Raw genomic sequence first — 20875 nt, 5'->3', positions numbered from 1 at the left:
AGGGAGAAACACGTGGTGTGGGACCAGTGGACTGCTCAATGATATCATGCTTAAGTAAAATGTAAATGTAAATGTTTTGTACTTGTATAGTGCACAGCTACCCAACAAGGGTCTCCCGGTGCTTGTACTCATACCGCTGAGGAACCCTTCCTGGCTTTCCTTGTGAAGTGTCCACTCCTGGACACCCCCATGGTGAAACCAGGCATCCCCAGCGCTGTTGGGGGCCGTTGTGAAGATTAAGCAAGCTATTGCCCAGAGTTGCAGCGTGGGGCCCGTGATTAGAATAGGCGCTGAGGCGAGAATATCAGGGCAGAGGAATTTATGAGCCCGAGACCCACCGAGGCAGGAATCGAACCCTGGTCCCGGGCCTGAGCTCTGCATCAAGTTCTGCCGCTCTAACCATTTGAGCCACACTTCTCCATATTAAGAGAATGAATGAATCATATTTTTTTTTCAACAGCATCTTGTAATTGAAAAGCAATTTGTCTATGACTCTGAGCAAAACAACGGATGTCCGCCTTGATATGTAGCTTTACTTTCATAGTTTAGGCTTTCTTAAACCAAGAATTAATTAAGAGAATTGACGTACTATTTCGTGGTGAGCATTCATGTTGTAATCTACAGAAATCAGTGCTTCCTCCTTAGGCCGAATGTTTGGCAAAGCACCACTGTCGATGATGTAAGGTATCAAGCAACTTTAATTTCAGTGTAATCTTCAGACAGTGTTTGAATGACGTTCGTGCTTTAGCATGTTGTATTTTCTTTGACTGACACTTTTCTTTACATGTGGCCACTCATCATGCGTATGCTTTTCTGAGGTAAACATTGACATGGCACAATCATCTTCTTTACTTTCACTTGATGCTGATATAGAAGAATTGTTTACAATGTTTCAGATGAAAATTGACTCCATTCAGTGTTGATTTGTCTCAACATTTGCCTTCCTGCTGTGATGCACTTGCTTTTTCCTTTGCTCTGCGAACTGTCACAAAATTGTTCTCTTTTCCACAGCCTTTACATATCTGCCCAATGGGGGACATTTACCTACTGGTGGGAGCCAAAATCTACATCTAAAGCGCAATTTCTTTTTACGTGTAGATATGACCTTGTGTCTGCTTTGGCTTTGGTTTATTTTTCACACACATGACTGATTCTCTGCAATGCTTTTGTTGTCTTCAACTGCATCACAGTGGCTGGAGCTGTGCTTTGACGCCACACAAACTAGGCACTGATTCCGTACTTTGACAATGACACATGTGGCATGCACGAGCAGTTTGCTTGTACCAAAGCAAACTTTCTGGGAGAGCACTTTTGATCTTCATGTTACTTATCCCTCATCTCATCACCATTTGAAGCTTGTACGCCAGACTGGGTACTGCCCAATGGCTGCGCCACACACGGAGCTTAGCATTGCACAACTTTATTAATCTGCGTGTAACTGCAAAGTCCAACTTCTATATCAGATTTCATTGCATTTTCCTCCAACACTAATGTTACAGCTCTATGGAATTAATGAGGAGCCAAAAGGGTTCCGTCATCACTACACCAGCTTGTCTTTTTTTAATGTAATAGATGTATGTATTTTATTAACGAGGTGTATTTGATTAGTTACTCTATCAAAATGTTTTTGTTTTTAGGCCCCTGATATATTCTGAATTCCTTTGGGACATAAACGATTTTGATTTCTACTGAGTTACTATATCAGTTTGTCAGAACACAGACATGAAACATTGTCTGTGTGCATAAGCTGCTCACACTAAATTACAAATAACTCCTCTTCATGTTTTTCTAAAACTGAACATGTTGTGAAAGCAATGGTTGCACAGTAACAGTTATATCGTTTTTGTAATGTAATTTCTTTTTTTCCAAAACGACATTCTTCGGCACGTTGAGGGACATATGGGTGGTGGTGAGAAAAACCTAATTTCTATGCTCATGAACCCGAGCCTCCCACAGATTTCTATGTTTTCAAAGTAGTATGGTGCATACATTTCAGTAGAAGAGACTAAAAAAACCTATCTCGAATATATATGTATCTGAATGAAAGGAGTGCAATCGGAAAAATGTAAGACAAATTCACAGCGGTTAGGACATGGACTGAATACGAAAACAAGGGAAGGAAAAGTATGTTTAAAGGTTCTTCCATAGTCTCAAATGTTTATTACAATGGACTACACATAACATTCCAGGATAAAGTAAAAATATTAGCTGTAACCTAAAGTCATTCCTAAATGTAAAATTACTGTCGCCATTGGTCTATATAGGTTGGTGAAAGAAGTGTGGGTGTGGTGAGAGAAACCTAATTTGTATGTTCATGAACCTGAGCCATCCATGGATTTCGATGTTTTTAAAGTTGCACGGCACATGTATTTCAATATTAGAGACCAAAAAAAACTATCATGAATATATATGTACTTGATTGAGAGGAGAGTTATTCGGGAAAGAAACTTTAAGACACATTCACAGCGGATAGAACATAAATCGAATACTAAAAAATGACAAGGAAAAATTTGTGTTTGCCTAAAGGCTCATCCATAGTCTCAAATGTGTATAACAAAGGAAAATACAGAACATTCCATGACATAGTAAAAATGTTAGCTGAAACCTAAATTCATTCCTAAATGTAAAATTCGGGTCATCAATGGCCTACTTAGTTCAGTGAAAAACAATGTTATCTAGTTGTATTTCATAACTACTGGTCAATCCTGTTTTATTTCAAGTTCAGCTTAAGCTGACATGACAATAATCATTTTTAAATACTCACGAATTGCATAATATGCGCAGGTGGGTTGAAGAAAGTCCACGTGATAACGTTCAGACCTTGTCTAAATGTGGGTAGTAGCAATTCGGAAGGACAGCCAATTGACTGTTAAATGATTCAGGTCTGTTGAGAGTCATTGAGTTAGTGAATGTTCTGGCACCTTAAATGAAAAGGATGAGCAGATCTTGCATCCACTGATTAGCTGAGTAGTTAAAGGCATGCTGCTCTGTCTGTGTTGGTGATGTTGCCTCCCGTACTCACGGGTGCAATGAAGAGAACACCACATTTTTAGACGTTGGTCCCAAATTCAGTCTGGGGGAAAAACAGCAGTGTTGAGATTGGAGGATTCAATGGAGATAATGCGGTAACCCTGTGTCCTTCAGAACCTGAGTATTACTAATACAATCTACTAAAGGTTCTGTAGGTCAACCCAATTGCTTAGTATTCAATAAATGATAGAAAATAAAATAAATTAATTAGTTATAGGAAAAAAAGTCTAATAAGTATTTTTTAGACATCAGATCAAACACACCAAAGATACTCATTATTTCATTCAAATGTATTTACTACTTTAATATATGAGTGTCATATATATAAATTCAACAACATATACCATACATTACATGACTTTCTTGAGTCAAGTGACATGGAGTGAAAGGTGGTACTGTGAATGAATTATACAGGACATACAGTTTACAAATATATGTACATAGTATGAATTAATGCAGGTCTTTCCTTTCACAATTTAGTGTAGGCAGCCTATAAGGGGCAAAATAACTCAACATGAGTGGGGTGTGTTGCATATTAACAAATTAGACCACTTTTTCAGGACAATATGACTCAAATACTTTTTTTTTACCAATAATCAACAATCTTCGCCAAATTCAGCTGCCTCTACCTTCAGACCTGCATCTACATTCACTCCAGCTGCTCACCTAGTGAATCAAAAAACTCTGGCTTATGAACAAATTGTGCTCAAGGAAATCATGACTCTACTAGGAGATAGAAAAACATAAAGTATAATATCACTAAACTGGAAAGGCAAGGACTGGAATCACTAAGAAAGAATAAGTCCACTGTCATTAAAGCAGCAGCCAAAGGGGTGCAGTGGTTCTTCAAAACAACCATGACTATGTTGCAGAGATTAATCAATAGCTAGGAACCCAGTAGATTTACCAACAGATCGTTGAAGATTCCACTCAGGGCATGGTGAAATTAACATGTAACGGACTTGATGAAGGCTTCATGAGCAAACCAGAGAATAATTTCTTGAATAAGAAAAATCCCCGGATACCCACTATTTATACCTTTCCTATGATTCACAAGAACATGGACCACCCCCTACAACCATGGGTCACTCTAATAAGATCTAAGGTGCGCATCATTCAAATGGTGGAGAATCAACCCTTTGACTCTACTACACAATTCCAGGTAACTCTCAATGTGACTTCACTCTACACTAGCATCCCTCAGGATCAGGCAATGGAGGTTATACGTGAAGTTCTTGAGAGCCAACAAGGTCCATACCTGAATCCAACTGAATTACTAGGGATTGCTATGACTAATCACTACTTTATTTTTCAGAATGAATACTTCTACCAATGTAAAGGAGTCACTATGGAGCCGGTTTTGCCCCCAGTTTAGCAAATCTGTTCATGAATGCGCATGAGGGTTAGAACATATACAACTTGGAAAATCCATTTATAGAAAACATTATGATGTGGATGCGCTACATCGATGATGTCCTAGTGATTTCAACAAGTAGTAAAGTAAACTTGATTGTCTTCAGAGCTTGGTTGAATTGAAGGTAACCTGATATCAAATTCACAATGACCTAAGACATGGAGACGATCTGTTTCTTGGACTTCTTCGTAAAAATAGAGGATGCTATGGTTTACACCACCCTCTTTAGAAAGCCCACTGAGCGTAACGCTCTTCTGAAGTATAACTCTCACCACTAAAGGAGTTTACGAGATAACCTACCATATGGACAGTTCCTAAGGCTACAGCGTAACTGTTCACACAGATCTGACTTCTTCAGTGAGACAGACACACTGGTTCTGCGACTAAGAGAAAGAGGTTACCCAAAATGCTTACAAAATAGGTCAAGGAAGAGAGCATGATACTGTTCACTAGAGACCCTTTTGGAGGGGAAACCTAAAGAGAGCTCGATGAACAAATTAGTGTGCGCCACCACTTTCAATACTAGAAGTCATGAAATCAAAAAAGTCAGTAACAAATATTGGAACCTGGTGGGCACTGAGGTTAACATGACAGACAAACCATTGTTTGCATTTAAGAGGGCCAGAAATGTGAAAGACTATGTGGTTAGTTCATACCTAGAAACCCACGTACACCTGATATTAGGACACAACAGAGTTTAACACCATTATTGGGTCACTTCAAATGTGGCCATTGTAAACCATGCAAACTTACAGCTGAAGGCACCACATTCACACACCTACGCCACACATACACAAAGTTGAATCACAAAAACTGTAACAGAAAGTAAAAACAAGAACATTGCAGCAGGACTTGCTGTAAAGTGTAGGGTGCTCCACTAGTGGAGCATTTTTCCAATACAGACCACCCTACAGACAGTTTCAAAAGGTGGGTACTCGAAAAGGTTAGTCTGCATCCGAGAGGGGATAATATCTCATCATCATTGAATTTCAGGGAATGTAGATGGATGCTTGTCCCCAACACAGTTATGCAGGGAAATAATGTATTTGAAGAAACCAACAGGCAGTTGGGCTAGCTCATCCATGCATAAAGCTTCAAGATAGCCATCTTGATCTATTATGATTGACATTCGCTGTGGTCGAATATGCTGTTACAACTCTACTGTAATAGTGATGTATAATTATGTATCATACTGACGGAATGCAAGCACGGCTAAAGAACTAGCTTCTAGCATGTTGTAGTAATGTTACAAATACCATCATGTGTAATGTTTAACTCTCATCTCAATGTCTCCATGTACTCGTGACCTTGTTGTTTTACTCTAGTCGATGTTTAATGTCTGGTACAAAGATTGCTGCATCACTTATTGTTTAAGATAATTCATGCAATGTAAGTTCAATAGATGATTTCTTCTTCTTCCCTCAATTCATTAAACCTAATCCTTTTTGGAACATAGGCTAACCTTTCTTTGAATTAGTGTCCTTGAATTACTTATCTGCTTACTAAACGGTGCGATTATGTGTTGAAACTAATTCATACAGTGTAGGATAAATAGATGACCTCTCCCTTTTTTTTCCATCTATTCGATATACTGATTCCAGTTTTGGAACATACACTAATCTTTCTTTGAAGTTGTGTCCTTGACTTGTTTACTGGATAAGAAACAATTGGATTGACATTTTCACAATCATACGTCAGCTCAGTGCTTTACATGTGGTTTTCCGTACGTTGACAGTCAGCTGCTGCATCTCAACATACACACCGGCCTCGAGATTTGCTTGCGACCTTGCATCCATGTTTGTAAACTGCTACAGACTCTATGTGTACTCCTGCACATCGTTAAAGAGTTGAGTTTTTTACTGTGGTTGTACTCTTCCTGCATATGACGTAAAGGTAGGCAACGCTCTCGGGCTGATCCTTGCAGTTTTCTGTGACTTAATCCCAGTTAAGCTCCCAACTCTCCCATCTTTGACTTTATAGATTTCCACCGGATAGTGGAACTTCCCATAAGAATGTTTTCTTAATTTATACACAATTGTGGTAAGATCAGCACCCATCTTTCTTTCTAAATTATTTTTATAATTTTTTTTAAAAGGTTACTCATTCCCCATTGCTTTATAATTCTTTTAAATCATACCCGAGCATTGGATCCCGCACAGGATCTTCAATCAAAGACCTTAGCTGATTCTCCGCTGGTGCACTTGTCCCGTGGTTGAAGGTTGACATTCATTGCCTAACCAAAGTAAATGTAGGCCACGCTTTTGTGCGGCTCCTTACTGTCTTCTGTATTATCATCTTAGTTAAACTTATAAGTCTGATCCCCATCACTTTTAGTATCCAACCGGAAGTTGTAACTTTCCTTTAAATTTAATATATATGTGATCACAAACTAATATTGGATCATTGTACTCATTGGACTGGCAAATCTCAGGCTTCCATACATTGTAAATTATTAGTGGTGAGTCTACCACTACAAGTGTTTTTTCTTAAATAATCTCACACTGTGCTGATACAATGAGGGTGACTCCAAACCTTAGTTTCTTTAGATTGATCCTACAGCATCTGCAGCTGTGTGACACAGTCTCAGTTCTACTCAAATCATATTCACCTGTAGGGATCATTTCTGTTTCTTTATTCAATATGTCCACATTACCTGTGGCTACCATTTATTGGTCTCATTTTTTAATATGTAACACATCCTACTCATGTTCAGTTATCTTGCCTCAAATAGGCTGTCTACTCTTCTGTTATCAGTCGTTAGGAAGATCCACTTTAATGCTCTTTGACATGCGCATGTTCTTGGGTCGAAACGTCAATGCTTCTGTTACAGCTCATGTCCATTAGTTTCCTCACCCCAATATAAACAAAATATTTTTTTAAGGGTGTGGTCAGAACATGTGAAATATATTGTAAAAGGACAGACTTGCATTTATTCATACCGTGAACATACATTTGTAAACTGTATGTCCTTTATATTTCATTCACAGTGCCACCTTTCACTCCATGTCACTTGACTCGTGAAAGTCACGTTATTTATGTATAGGTTGTTGAATTTATATATGTGACTGCCATATACTAAAGTAGTCATTATTACATTTGAACAAATGAATGAGTATCTTTGGTGTGTTTCATCTGATGTCTAAAAAATACTTATTAGACTTGTTCCTATAACTAATTAATTTCTTTTATGTTGTATCATTTATTGAATACTAAGCAATTGGTTTATCCAACAGAAACTTTTGGAGGTGTAAAAGCTGGTAAGGAGAACAAGGTTTTAGTGTTGTATGCATAGAAGTGGGTGTTATGTGCCCGGGTTAGGCCCATGTAGTAATGCTGCACATCTTCTTACATTGTCCTCTTTCTGCACATTAACATTTCATTGAAAACATTTGCACATATTTACATGTGTGACAAATTAATTTCCCTGAAAACACCTTTACTTATACATCTGGCTTTGCTCAACATTATCTTGATGCCTTGAATACTGGGTACAAGGCCTTTACGCACGCTGTACAATTGTTGCTCTAGCTTCATCCATTGGCCGACAGGGCCATCTGCATACCCATAACAATACTAATCTGCATAGTCATCGCAAGCATGTTTTTTATAATAAATAAAGAAGCATTTCCAGGGATTAGGGGAGGAGACACGTCATCCAACATCGAGGGGTCACAGCATGCTGAAGCTTTACCAAGCAGCTACCTAACATCTACGTGAGGGGTGTCCTGTTGGTGACTAAGACACGGTCCTACAATCTGTCCCACCAGGTAATGGGGTTGGATCATCGCGTGGGAGGATGCTTAGCTCTTGATACACACACCTACACCTACATTACATTATCTTGATGCCTTGAATACTGGGTACAAGGCCTTTACGCACGCTGTACAATTGTTGCTCTAGCTTCATCCATTGGCCGACAGGGCCATCTGCATACCCATAACAATACTAATCTGCATAGTCATCGCAAGCATGTTTTTTATAATAAATAAAGAAGCATTTCCAGGGATTAGGGGAGGAGACACGTCATCCAACATCGAGGGGTCACAGCATGCTGAAGCTTTACCAAGCAGCTACCTAACATCTACGTGAGGGGTGTCCTGTTGGTGACTAAGACACGGTCCTACAATCTGTCCCACCAGGTAATGGGGTTGGATCATCACGTGGGAGGATGCTTAGCTCTTGATACACACACCTACACCCACATTACACTACATAGAGTAGGGATTGCATAATAGGAGGAACCCTAATTACCACTTTGTTTACATGTCTGCACATATGTACACTATTCTTAGCACAATGGTGGATAAATATCTGCTATTTACTATTCTGGTACTTGTATCCACTTTCATGGGCTTCTGTGTACTGATTATTGCAGCACATCTATTTTATCCAAGAATAACATTGGTTCAATAAATATATTGAAAACATCCCATAGTGTATTCTCTGAGACCAGGACTGCATGAGTGACTAGGCGAAAGGGCTCTAGATCAGTTAACACGATCCCTGAGCGGTCAGGGCTGTCATGTTAAGTGATTGTCAATAACGTGTTGCTCCCTGTTTAGGTAAGGGGGCATATGGTGACACTGTGAGCTAGCTGGTCTCCAGGCCAACATAAACTACAGGGGTACATGGAATCAGTCTAAGCCTTTCACCTAAAGTGTATGTTGTCCACAAATTACAGATCCTATCGATAAGTGGCAACTACATGAAAATATAAGAGCCAAAGTAGGAGGTGATGTTAGAGAGAGGAGTTGTATAGTGTGAAAAGAAGAGGGCATACGATTGACACCCACTTTGTTTCCCATGTTACTCTGTGGGAGCAGTTTAAGAGGCATGATGGTTATGAACTAAGAGAGAGCTATTAGAGAGAGGAGTAGAAAAAATCATCAACAGTACGAAACGCAGTAAATATGTCTAAAATTATGTGGCTGGAAGACAGCTTGATGAATATGAAGTTAGATATGTTTTTGAGAATTGTTTCTATTGAATGATGTGCTCAAAATCCTGATTGGTTGGTGATGAAAGGTTGCTTTAGGAGAGGTGGGAATTGAGGTGGTCACATTGCATTAAGAAGAGACATTGGGATGCTTGGTGATATTTGGCAGGACTTTAGGGTTCAGCAGTAATTTGTAGGAGGGTCAAAACACTGCATGATTATTCAACATGCATGAAAATGCATGTTGTAGGGAAATTGTTTAAAAGAAAAGTTACATAAGAGCTGAGATTTCAGAGCAGTTTCGGATGCCAAGCATGAAGGGTGGTGCCAGTGTCCTGGAATGGAATGTGAAATGTAGGATGCGGAACTGGGCTTCCTCTGTAATTAGCATGAATGTCATGCCTTTTGAAAATGGGGCATCAATCAATCAATCATTTGTAAAGCCACTGCATACCCGCGAGGATCTCAAGGTAGTGATGGGGGCCGCTACTGATCGAACAGCCAGGTCTTGAGTATCCTTCTGAAGGTCAGCAGGTCTTGGGTCTGTCGTAGGCTCAGTGGGAGGGTGTTCCATGTCTTGGTGGCAAGGTGGGACTCCAATCGGTGGATGTTCTTCGCATGCGTGGGACGGTGGTGAGTGGGAGGTCGGCGGAGCGTAGCTGGTGGTTGGGGATGTAGAAGGAGAGCCGTCTGTTGAGGTAGGCTGGGCCAGTCTTGTGGAGTGCCTTGTGTAAGTGGGTGAGGAGCTTGAAGGATATCCTCTTGTTGACGGGGATCCAGTGCAGGTTTCTCAGGTGGGGGTGATGTGGCCGTTGGGTGGTACGTCGAGGATCAGTCATGCCGAGGCGTTTTGGATGCATTGTAATTGTTTGATGAGCTTGGTCAGGGCTCCCACATAGAGGGTGTTTCCATAGGCAAGTCTGCTGCTGACGAGGGCCTGGGTGACTATTTTTCTTGTATCTATCAGGATCCATCTGTAGATCTTGCGGAGCATGCGGAGGGTGTTGAAGCAAGAGGAGGAGACAGCGTTGACTTGCTTGGTCATTGAGAGCGTTGAGTCGAGGATGATTCCCAGGTTACGTGCGTGGTCGGTGGCTGTCGGGGCTGCCCCCAGTGCCATCGGCCACCAGGAGTCGTCCCAGGCTGAAGTGTTGGGGCCAAGGATGAGGACCTCCGTCTTGTCTGAGTTCAGCTTCAGACGGCTGGACTTCATCCAGTCGGCGAGGGCCTTAAATCCTTCTTGGAGGTTGGCTTTGGCTGTGATGGGGTCCTTGGTGAGAGAGAGGATCAGCTGAGTGTCGTCGGCTCAGGAAATTATGTTGAGGTTGTGCTGTCGGGCTACGTGTGCGAGCGGGCCTTGTATGTAAATGTTGAACAGCGTCGGGCTGAGGGAGGATCCCTAGGGTACGCCGCAGATGATCTCGGAGGCTTTGGAAAGGAATGGGGGGAGGCGGACGCTCTGGGTTCTGCCAGAGAGGAAGGAGGTGGTCCAATCCAGAGCCTTGTCTCGGATCACTGCGGCGTGGAGGCGTGCGCGTAGTGTGCGGTGGCAGACGGTGTCGAAGGAGGCAGAAGGGTCTAGGAGGATGACGGCTGCAGTCTTGCCTTTGTCCAGCAGGATCCTGATGTCATCGGTGGCGGTGATGAGGGCAGTCTCAGTGCTGTGGTTGCTGTGGAGCCCTGACTGGGAAGGGTCCAGGATTCTGTTTTCTTCGAGGTATCGAGTTAGTGGTCTTTTGACGGTTTTCTCAATGACATTGGCCGAGAAGGGGAGAAGAGAGATGGGCCTGAAGTTCTTGAGGTCTTTTGGGTCTGCATAAGGTTTTGTCAGTAGGGCGTTGATCTCGGCGTGTTTCCAGATCTCTGGGAAGGTCGTGGTCTCGAGGGAGAGATTGATGACGTTGCGCAGGTGGGGTGCGATGGTGCTGCTTTCTCTGTTGAAGACGTGGTGTAGGCATGGGTCCGACGGAGAGCCAGAGTGGATTGAGCGCATGGTCTTGATGGTGTCATCAATGCTCACACTGGCCCAGGCTAGCAGTGGGTCGTGGTCGATGGTGTATGGAGGGTCTGTTGTGTTGCTGTCTGTTAGGGCTGTCTGGGTTTGGAAGCTGTTGTGTATGTCTGCTATCTTGCGGTGGAAGAAGATGGGGAGGGAGTCGCACAGTGTTTGCGACAGCGGGATGTCGGTGTTGGAGCTGGGGTTGGAGAGTTCCTTCACGATATTGAAGAGTTCCTTGCTATTGTGTGTGTTGTTGTCGAGGCGGTCTTTGAAGGAGGTCCTCTTGGCCCCCTGATGAGGTGGTGGTGGTTGCGGATTGCGTCCTTGTGTGCTGCGTGGCTGTCCAGAGTTTGTCTTATAGCCAGACCTTGCCAAATTAGTACATTGAGCATAAAACATTATTTGAGATTCGTAATCTAAGATGGAGTTGTTTCTTTCCCTATAATGCAAGTTTCTGTTCTGTTCATATGTTGAGGAGACACTCGTAAGATGAAAACATTTTGAAATACATTTCATCCCTTATTTTTCAGTGATGTCTTCTCCCTTTTGTTACTATTTTGATATAGATTTTTGATTTTAAGATTTAGACCTTGTGTTTGATTTCCTGACTTGAATCTATAAAGTTGGTCCTTTGTAATGTCAGGAGGAGTTTTGTAACTTGCTTATTTCTTCAGTCCAAATCTTCACCGTTGGGCATTTGTTAACTCTATTGCATCCTATTTTGTGCATGGTGGCAATGTGGCAACTGAGAGAAGTGCTTCTTTCTTTGAGCAATCAAGAAGGGGTGTCAAGAGACGTTCTTAGCATCCAGTCCTCTACCGATTATGATGTCAATGACTCTTTAGGTTTGGTAGCTTGCTGAATCTTTTATTTAACCTAGTACAAGAACTACTACTACTGTACTTGGGAAATTCTGCACTAAAGCAAACCTTGGTGTCATGGTCGACATATAACCCAGTAGTCTCTTCAAACATCTCACTTTATTCTGTGCTAACAGTTACATTTTGAGAAGTCTTGGATTCTTCTGAAGTGCACTTTGCTTCTCACCCTCCTCAGCTTAGTCACAATGAAGTCAAAGTTATTTTTTATGATTAGTGGTCTCTCTGTATCGCCATTGGCTTTGGCAAATCTATTCATACTTTGGAATATACTGTGGAGGATGTGTTGACTAATATTTTTTGTATGAAGAATGAATGTTTGTATTGAATTCTGTTACTAGTTATCGTAAGTTGGTAGCTGAAACAACCTGGGTTAAAAGAACACAGAGAACCATTTTTCAACATTACTTGAAAGAAACAATTATGGATGATTTTAATTGTTCATAACATCCTACTGCATTTTCTGAAGGTATTGATTTAGTGCTAATAATTGAATTTATTTATGCATGAGAAAAGTAAAGAAAGAAATCAAGTCCTGAAAAAATTATTGCTATTCCTCTCAAGACTCAGATTAGATGTTTTATTGGACACATAGGGGCCGTTTCCCATTCGGGAAAAAATGCTCCGAATAGCCGTTCGGAGCGTTTTTCCCGTACGAATCGTACCCTGCAACGTCCCCTGTACGCAGGGCCGGACTGGCTACCGGGCAGTTGTGTGTGCTGCCGAGCAGGGGGATGATTTCTCCGTGGTTTGTGCGTATTTCGTTGATGGGGACCTGCGTGCGCTTTGAAAAAAAAAAGCAAAACGAATTTCGTTTTGCACACACAGGTCCCCATCAACGAAAGCATCCCCCTGCTCAGCAGCACACACAACTGCCCGGTAGCCAGTCTGGCCCTGCCCGTACGTACGACGAAGTACGATTCGTACCAGGAGCCGTACTCCGTACGAGTCGTACAGAGACCATACAACTCTAATCGGCTTATGATTCTCCCTCGAAACCCGCTGTACGCGACATCTGTACGGTTCGCGGCTGGTTTTTACAACCCAGCAAGTATGATACGTGTTGGATACACACCATACGACCCTTTTACTACAGGAGCTGAAAACAGCCGCAAAAGCAGAGTTCGCGCTGAAACAGGTACGGAACGGCCCCCCCGGGTACGGTGCATACCCCCCATGATCGCAGGGGTACGGTGCGTACCTCTGCGATCATGGGTGTACGCACCGTACCCCATGGACGATGGGTGTACGCACCGTACCCCATGTACGATGGGTGTACAAACCGTACCCCATGTACGATGGGTGTATGCACCGTACCCCACTGTTTTAATGTGGGTAACAAGAGATACTGAGTGAACATATTTTTCTCTTGCGATCCACTTTTAATCTCACTTTCACTTCTCATGCACTGCGCCCATCACTCTTTAAGAACTGCCCTTTCACATCTGTGACATTACAGAGAGCTTTCTCTGTATCATTCCATCTTTAAAAAAAAATCCATGAGCTCCCTTCCCAGTGCTAGAAGGTTGTAGCCCTTGGTCACACTAGCGTCTGTCCAGGAAGAGGCCTAGATGATGAAGCATGTCACCTCGTTGAGTTATGGGAATCCGTCCTTTTTAAAGTATTTTCCTCAATAAGGGATTTCCTTTCTGGGGTATATCCTTCCTTTGTCAGAGAATACTATTGAGCTGCAGCCTCTTCATTTTAGTCATTTGATCTTCAGTAGACCCACAGATTAGTTAATGTTGTTCTTCTGAAAAAGAACATGAACAAAAGTATTTGGGCTTTTGTTTGTCTTTTCTTGTATCTGAGCCTAAAAGTATCTATTCAATCCTTGAAAGAAAACTTTTAGTCATGAAAATGACTTGTACTGAGAGGAGAAATATGTTAATGGGTAGCAAATAAGCATCTAAAATCTTAACTGTAAAATGTACGAATAATGGCAGTGGTGAACAAATGGAACAAAGATGGAAGCGGCTAAATATTATCTGGCTAAAGAGATGCTTCCCTGTGGGAACATACGTCAATGCTATTGGATATGATTACTCTGGTCCTTGAGAATAATGTTTTTTTACTTAATGGTAACTAGTTTAGACAACACCACACAGTAGCCATGGGATGAAAATGTTCCCTCTCTTTTGCTAATCTGTTCGTAGGCTGGATAGAGAAATTTTTCATCTGGTCTTAAAGTCCACACGTACTGATGAATCATGTAATTTTCTGGGGTCGTTATATAGACAATGTATTATTAATATGGACAGGTGACATTGCATCTTAACATGAGTTTTGTTCTTATTTTAACTCCAACACACACAACATACGGTTTACCTACCAATTCCATAAAGAAGAGATTAGGTTTCTTGATCTCAGACTGTGCATGAGAAACGGTTCCATCCTATCTGACTACATAGAAAACCAACGGCTTGCAATTCCGTGTTGCATGTGGACACTTCGCATCCTAGATCACAAGTCAATTCCATACCATTTTGGGACTTCACACGCTTAAGGCATAATTGTAGTGAGGATGAGATATATAAGAAAGAATTGCATGAGGCCATGATGAGATTCAAAGCTAGAAGATATGATGGGAAAATACTGAAGAAAGCTGAAAGAAAGGCATTTGGTTTTAATCATAGCCAATTGTTGACTGACAAACTGAAGACAACAAAGACTAACAAACATAAAGAGAGAGTATCGCTGGTAACTACCTATATCTCAGCCAGCAATCTTCTTTATAAAATTCTACTTAAACATTGGCACGTCTTATGGTTAGATCTGGACATTAACAAGGTTATCAACGAGAAACCCAACGTCATCTATAAACGTGGTCAGACTCTTAGGAACATGCTCAGTCCGAGTTTCTTTAATCCTAAACACCATGGTAGGGAACCAACATTGACAGGTACACTACCACTTGGATTCACAAATGTGAGCACTGTTCTGTCTGCCCACATGAGCTGGACAGGACTAAGAGTTTCAAGTACAATACACCAACGGAGCATAGGATTAAATCCTTCATCAATTGTAACACCAAATTCATGATATATTGCATTGTCTGAACTTGTAAGAAAAGTTATGTGGCAGTAAAATTAGACTGGTGAAAGAAAGGGTACAGGAGCACATAGAGGTTATCAGAAATGGAAATACAAACTATCCGCTAGCAGTACATATCAATACTGTACACGGTCCAGCCGAACTACCCAGTGTGAATATCCATGGGCTGGAGGCAATTGCAATTAAAAACCAAAGGTGATGATGGACGGAGCGTTGACAATACAAACACTCACCCCCAGTCAACTGATCTGGGTTTAATCCATCACCGTTCTTTAGCTCACTCCGCCACCCCAGTTCAGACATGGCCATATGCAAATCAGTCTGACCCTGTGCCTCATGGAACACAGTCCAGCCCGAACTGCCAAGCCATGTCTTCCCTGGACCGGAATCAAGCTTCCCAGGACTGGTTTCTGGCAGTACAGCCTGTGTTCAGGACATCGTATGAAGTTGTCTCATATTATCTCCTAATTAGGAGTTCCGCACTAATGTATTATATGTTCATATTGCTACAGTTCTTTACTACCATTTATAAATGTTATCTTCTCATCTTAGTCCAATTTATAGTCAAGCCTTTTTCTAGAATTACAATAACATCCATAGAAAGAGACAACAAAGAGGGGAATGTTGCTAACGGAGGTGGCGCTCTTAGCTTCTTAATTCATTATCCTGTCTTAAGTATTATCTGTAACGTTATTATGTGTTAATTGTAGTTCATTACATCCATCGAAAACAACAATTATGGCGAATACGTTCTGGCCGTGCATTAATTGACATTGGTTATGCGTCGTCATGATTTCCTGTTTTATATACATTGTTTGCTACGATAACGCTGGTACCTTCCCTGTACATCGGGAACTGGATTCCATGTACATCTGGTAAGTTTTGGAGACGTTGAGTGACATTAATGTGTATAAGACTGGGATGGGGTCGCATGGATTGTGTGGAGCTCTGATTACTCCTATGCTCTCTCAACCCTTTACTTTTTAGATGTCGGGGAGTGAGTGTTAATCTTTTCGGAAGCCATTGACTGTGGTTTTGAACCGTCTATCAGAACGGGGACACTCATGATCACCTGACCTAGCCAAGTAAGAAATCTGCATCTTTGGATTTCTGAGAATAAGTGTGTTCTGTTCACAAACCACATCTGGCCTGATTGAGTATTGCAGCTTTATTTTTCCTAATTGATAAACGTTGTTTTCTATTAGCTCGGATTTGTCATTATAACTGTTTGAAGTGCAGTGGATTGATGCTCCATTATTGATTCTTGTCCGTTTCTTATTAAATGCCAATACCGATTGAAATATGGCACCAGACATGAGACAACTTATCTGAGGTATTATCCTAAAACGTGGGTGGTACCGACATTTATTTAAAAATTTAAAATTTTAAATCTGATATTAGATAATGATATTAGATAAATATATTTTGTGTATAGTGGCATTGTGGCTACTGGTTATTCTACCAAAATATTAACTACAGAATATATTGGGGCCAAAATTTTGAGGCCTACGTATCGTGGACCAAAAGATTGAGAAGGTTAGTGCATACAGAAAACTATAGATTTGATACTCTTAACTCAACATCTATTTACCTGAAAGGTATATATGTATACCATATACATGTCTATGGAGTTAAGAATAGTAAACCTATGCTTACCTTTATAAACTTACCTTCACAAAATGTTGGTTCTTGATGTTTAGGACTCAATATTTGGACCCCATAGTATATTTGTTGTCAATAGTCTGTCATACAACTAGCTACTGGAAATAGTTAGGTCTACTCAGACAAACACTAGGGGGTCGCTACAGACATTCCCAGCATCCAGTCCTTGAGAGTGCTGGTCATGAATGCAATAAGTTTGATAGTCTGAGGACCAAAACCATAAGATGGTGACCAGGATGGATTTGCAGCATTGATTATTTGAATGAGCACATGTGAGAAATTTGAAATGAGATAGTGTGGCAGGGTAAAGCTCTGGAGCAATGCAAGTGATTACATAGGCAAGAGTGTAAAAATCAAAGTAAAGACCAATGGAAGAAGAAATACAGGTTTTGCTGATGGTTAAAGAAGTATGAATTGCATTACACAATCTAGTTAAGAGTTAAGAGGTATTTTGTTAAGCACACTTATAGTTTTATTGAAATTAACATAACTGTTTTAGTCACAGATCAAACAAGCAAGAGTGATTAAAACAGATGAAAATTGACAGGAACAGTGTGAAATATTTCAGGACTATAGGCAATTTAAAAGGTTATTGGATTTGCATGCCTTGTTTTGGTCTACACATATGCTAATTTAAAAAGTCATTAACATTTCTTTACCAAACATTAGCATTATCCATATCTTCCACCCTTCTAACTCAAGGATTACTAGGTTATTTCATACTTACAAAACCTGCATTGTATATCTTGAAATCCAAAAATAAATGCACAGAGGATGTAATATTAGAGAGTAACTATGGCTGATTCAGAAACTTAGATTACAAGTCTAATGGTCTTACGACCACCGTACTCACGGAGGTGGTCTTTCATCCATCTTATAATGACTGTTAAAGTCGTAGGAGTGGTGGACTGCCAGCTGCGCAAGGGGACAGTTGTTCCCTGGTGGTGGCACAGGAGCACAACAACGTAAAATGCTGAGCCGGGACGACACAGTCCAGCTCAGCATATTACGAGTTCCTGATCCGCCAGCCTTTTCATGGCAGAGCCCCACCATGAAAAGGCTGGCAATGCAGGAACAAAGCAGCCCTACACGGCCTCCATGATCCCCCTCCATGGGAATACGTTCAGGTGGGTACAACATGTGCCCCCCTGTTTGTATTCTCACAAAGTTCTAACACAGCATGGATGTAACATCCATGCCATGCTGGAACTTTTTTGCCATTCCCATTGTGGTGCCTGTTTTCCTGGCACTGCCTTGGGAAAGGCAAAGGACCGCCGACCACATCATGAGTTGAACTCTTGTAAAATGAGTTCAACCCATGATACTGTCAGTGGTCTTTGCATGGCTTTGCGCAGCTGTGTCATAGGACAGCCGGCGCAACGGCGCCAAACTCGTAATCAGGCCCATTTTCCTTTGAATATTCTACGCTTTTAATCAAGTTTACTCATTTTTAGCTATTCACAAATTCTGAGTGGAAAGTTATGCAGTCACCAGTACGTAGTTATAGTAAGAACCTAGTTTCCATGGGAAAAGCATTTTTTGATTTGCTAATAACTTTGGCGTAGTTTGTTGAATCTTCGCAAAATTCTCCCAAAAAAATCTATCCAGGTCAGCTTCTATCCGGAAAGTTTGGGGTTGATTTGTGTAGCGGGGGCTGAGAAAAAAGGGATTTTGAGACAGGCTACAGCTCCAACTGCTGAACGGAATTATCCCAAATTTGGCAAAAAGGTGGTGCTTGGTTCAGAAAGCGACTATTTTTACGTGGTATAAATCAGTTCAGTAGTTGCTGTGAAATTAAAAAAATAAGAGTCAGAAAATCTATTTCCCATAGGAAACTTTAGGCAAGGCTATAGCCCGAACTGCTGAATAGAATTACCCCACATTTGGCAAAAAGCTAGTGCTTGATTCACAAAGCGACCTTTTTTTTAAAAATGGTGTGAATCCGTTCAGTAGTTGCTAAGAAATTATCAAAATAAAAGTTTTGATATATATGGCCGCAGGGGAGTTGCAACCCCTCCCGACCACAAGTTTTATTCTAATTGGCTGTCAATTCTCCAAACCAGGAAGTGTTGGCAGCCATCTTGTGACTCTGAGTCACAGGAAAACAGTGAAACAAAGATATCAAACAAGAAAAGGGGGCCTGCACAGGGGGTCCTACAAGGACACCCAGGGCCAAAAAAAGCATTAAAAAATAAATTGGTGAAATTCGCGCTGGGGTTGCGAACCCCGCTATAATAAAAAGAAATGAAGCGCGGGCTCCGCGCTTAATTTAATTGAGGCCCCTGGGTGGGACAGGTACTGGGGGCATTGCGAAGAAATATTTGCAGGGGCCCCCGCAGTCCCGGGGACCGCCATCCCCCCGGGACTTGGTTAAAATTATGTGCGGAAGGGCACTCGGCCCTCCTGCCGTCCCGGGGACCGCCACCCTGGGGCTTCTTTCTTAATATGTGGGCGCTTCAAGCCCCCTCCAATCCTTGGAGACAGCCACCCCAAGGCTTTTATTAATTATTTGTGGGGGGGCACATGGCCCTCCCAATCCCCCGAGGACAGTCATCCCCCGGGGCCTACATTTTTATAAATAAATAATTCTGTGTGAGGGGCTAGAGCCCCCTCAAATGCCCCGGGGGTTGTAAATGAATCAAAATGTATGAGTATTTAATCACAGAGATGAATTCATTTTTGGACTAAAGTGTTGCTAGTCTAAGATGTGAAGATATCATATAAATTGAATGATACCAAATGGAATATAAAATAGATAATTAATATGATGTATCCCCAACAGGCGCAACCTCAGCAGGCAACAAATCAGTGCCGAAAAAAGAGAGACATATCCGGGTCTTGAAAAAGATGGAACAATAAGAGAAAGCCATCGAAACGCGTCGACGCCATTAACAAACACAATCAATTGAGACTGTGACCATTCTTAAACATAAGCGAAGGGCATATGCTAAGAGGATAGGTTTGAAAATTTAATGTGACCCTGATGTGTCGTAGAATGACAAATTGAATTCTCAATGTTTTTGTCTCTCTGTTTGTTGTTGTGCTTTTGAATTAGTAGAAGGGGTAATAGTGGGTTTATTAGTTTCCACATTTGAACTATGTGTTTGTATTCTTCTCTGTCATGCGAATATTGATTAATATGTAGTTTTATGATGAATTGTTTTTTATGATACACGTAGAGGACATTATGAACTGTGTTTTTTTAAAATAAATATATGTTTTTAATTGCAGATCATATACCACAAGAAATATTTTTTTGAATAAAGAATTACTTTTGTAATATTCTAAATCTGATTTGGATTGTGTATGCTTTGAGGTAATAGTTGTATGGTATGCGCTACATCCAATACCATAGATAAAATCCTGCGATTGAAAGAAAGTGTTTACCAAGAGACAACCCCACAGTTACTAGATTATTGTACCCTACTCCCCTAGTTGTTTGAAGGGGTCTCTCTCTTCCATTTCTTGGAAAGCACTACTTGGCACATTGTAAATTGGGGGATTAGGTCCCCTTTAATACTGAGGGTACCTGGGGGCAAACTAGCGCACCAGGTACCTCTAGTATGCGCCAGGGAGCTGTGTTGCAGAGAGGTGTTCAGAGGCTACATCCCTTTTTACACCTGTCTGCAAAGCAGCTCTGTGGCGCTTACTGGAGGTAGCTGGTGGGCTAGTTGACCCCAGGGACCCTCAGGACTCAAGGGGATTTAATCCCCCAATTTACAACGCTCCGGGGGCGAGTTTGCACAGCGATGCAGGAAGGGGGCATGGCTTACTGTGACAAGTGTGCAAACGCCCCCTGTGGCACGTTTTAAGTTTGGGGATTAAGTCCCCTTGAATTCTGAGGGTCCCTGGAGGCCAACTAGCCCACCAGGTACCTCCAGTAAGCGCCAGGGAGCTGCATT

The sequence above is a fragment of the Lissotriton helveticus genome, chromosome 2_1 (genome assembly GCF_964261635.1).
Source record: "Lissotriton helveticus chromosome 2_1, aLisHel1.1, whole genome shotgun sequence".
NCBI lineage: Eukaryota > Metazoa > Chordata > Amphibia > Caudata > Salamandridae > Lissotriton > Lissotriton helveticus.
Note: the sequence above shows the minus strand (reverse complement) of the source record.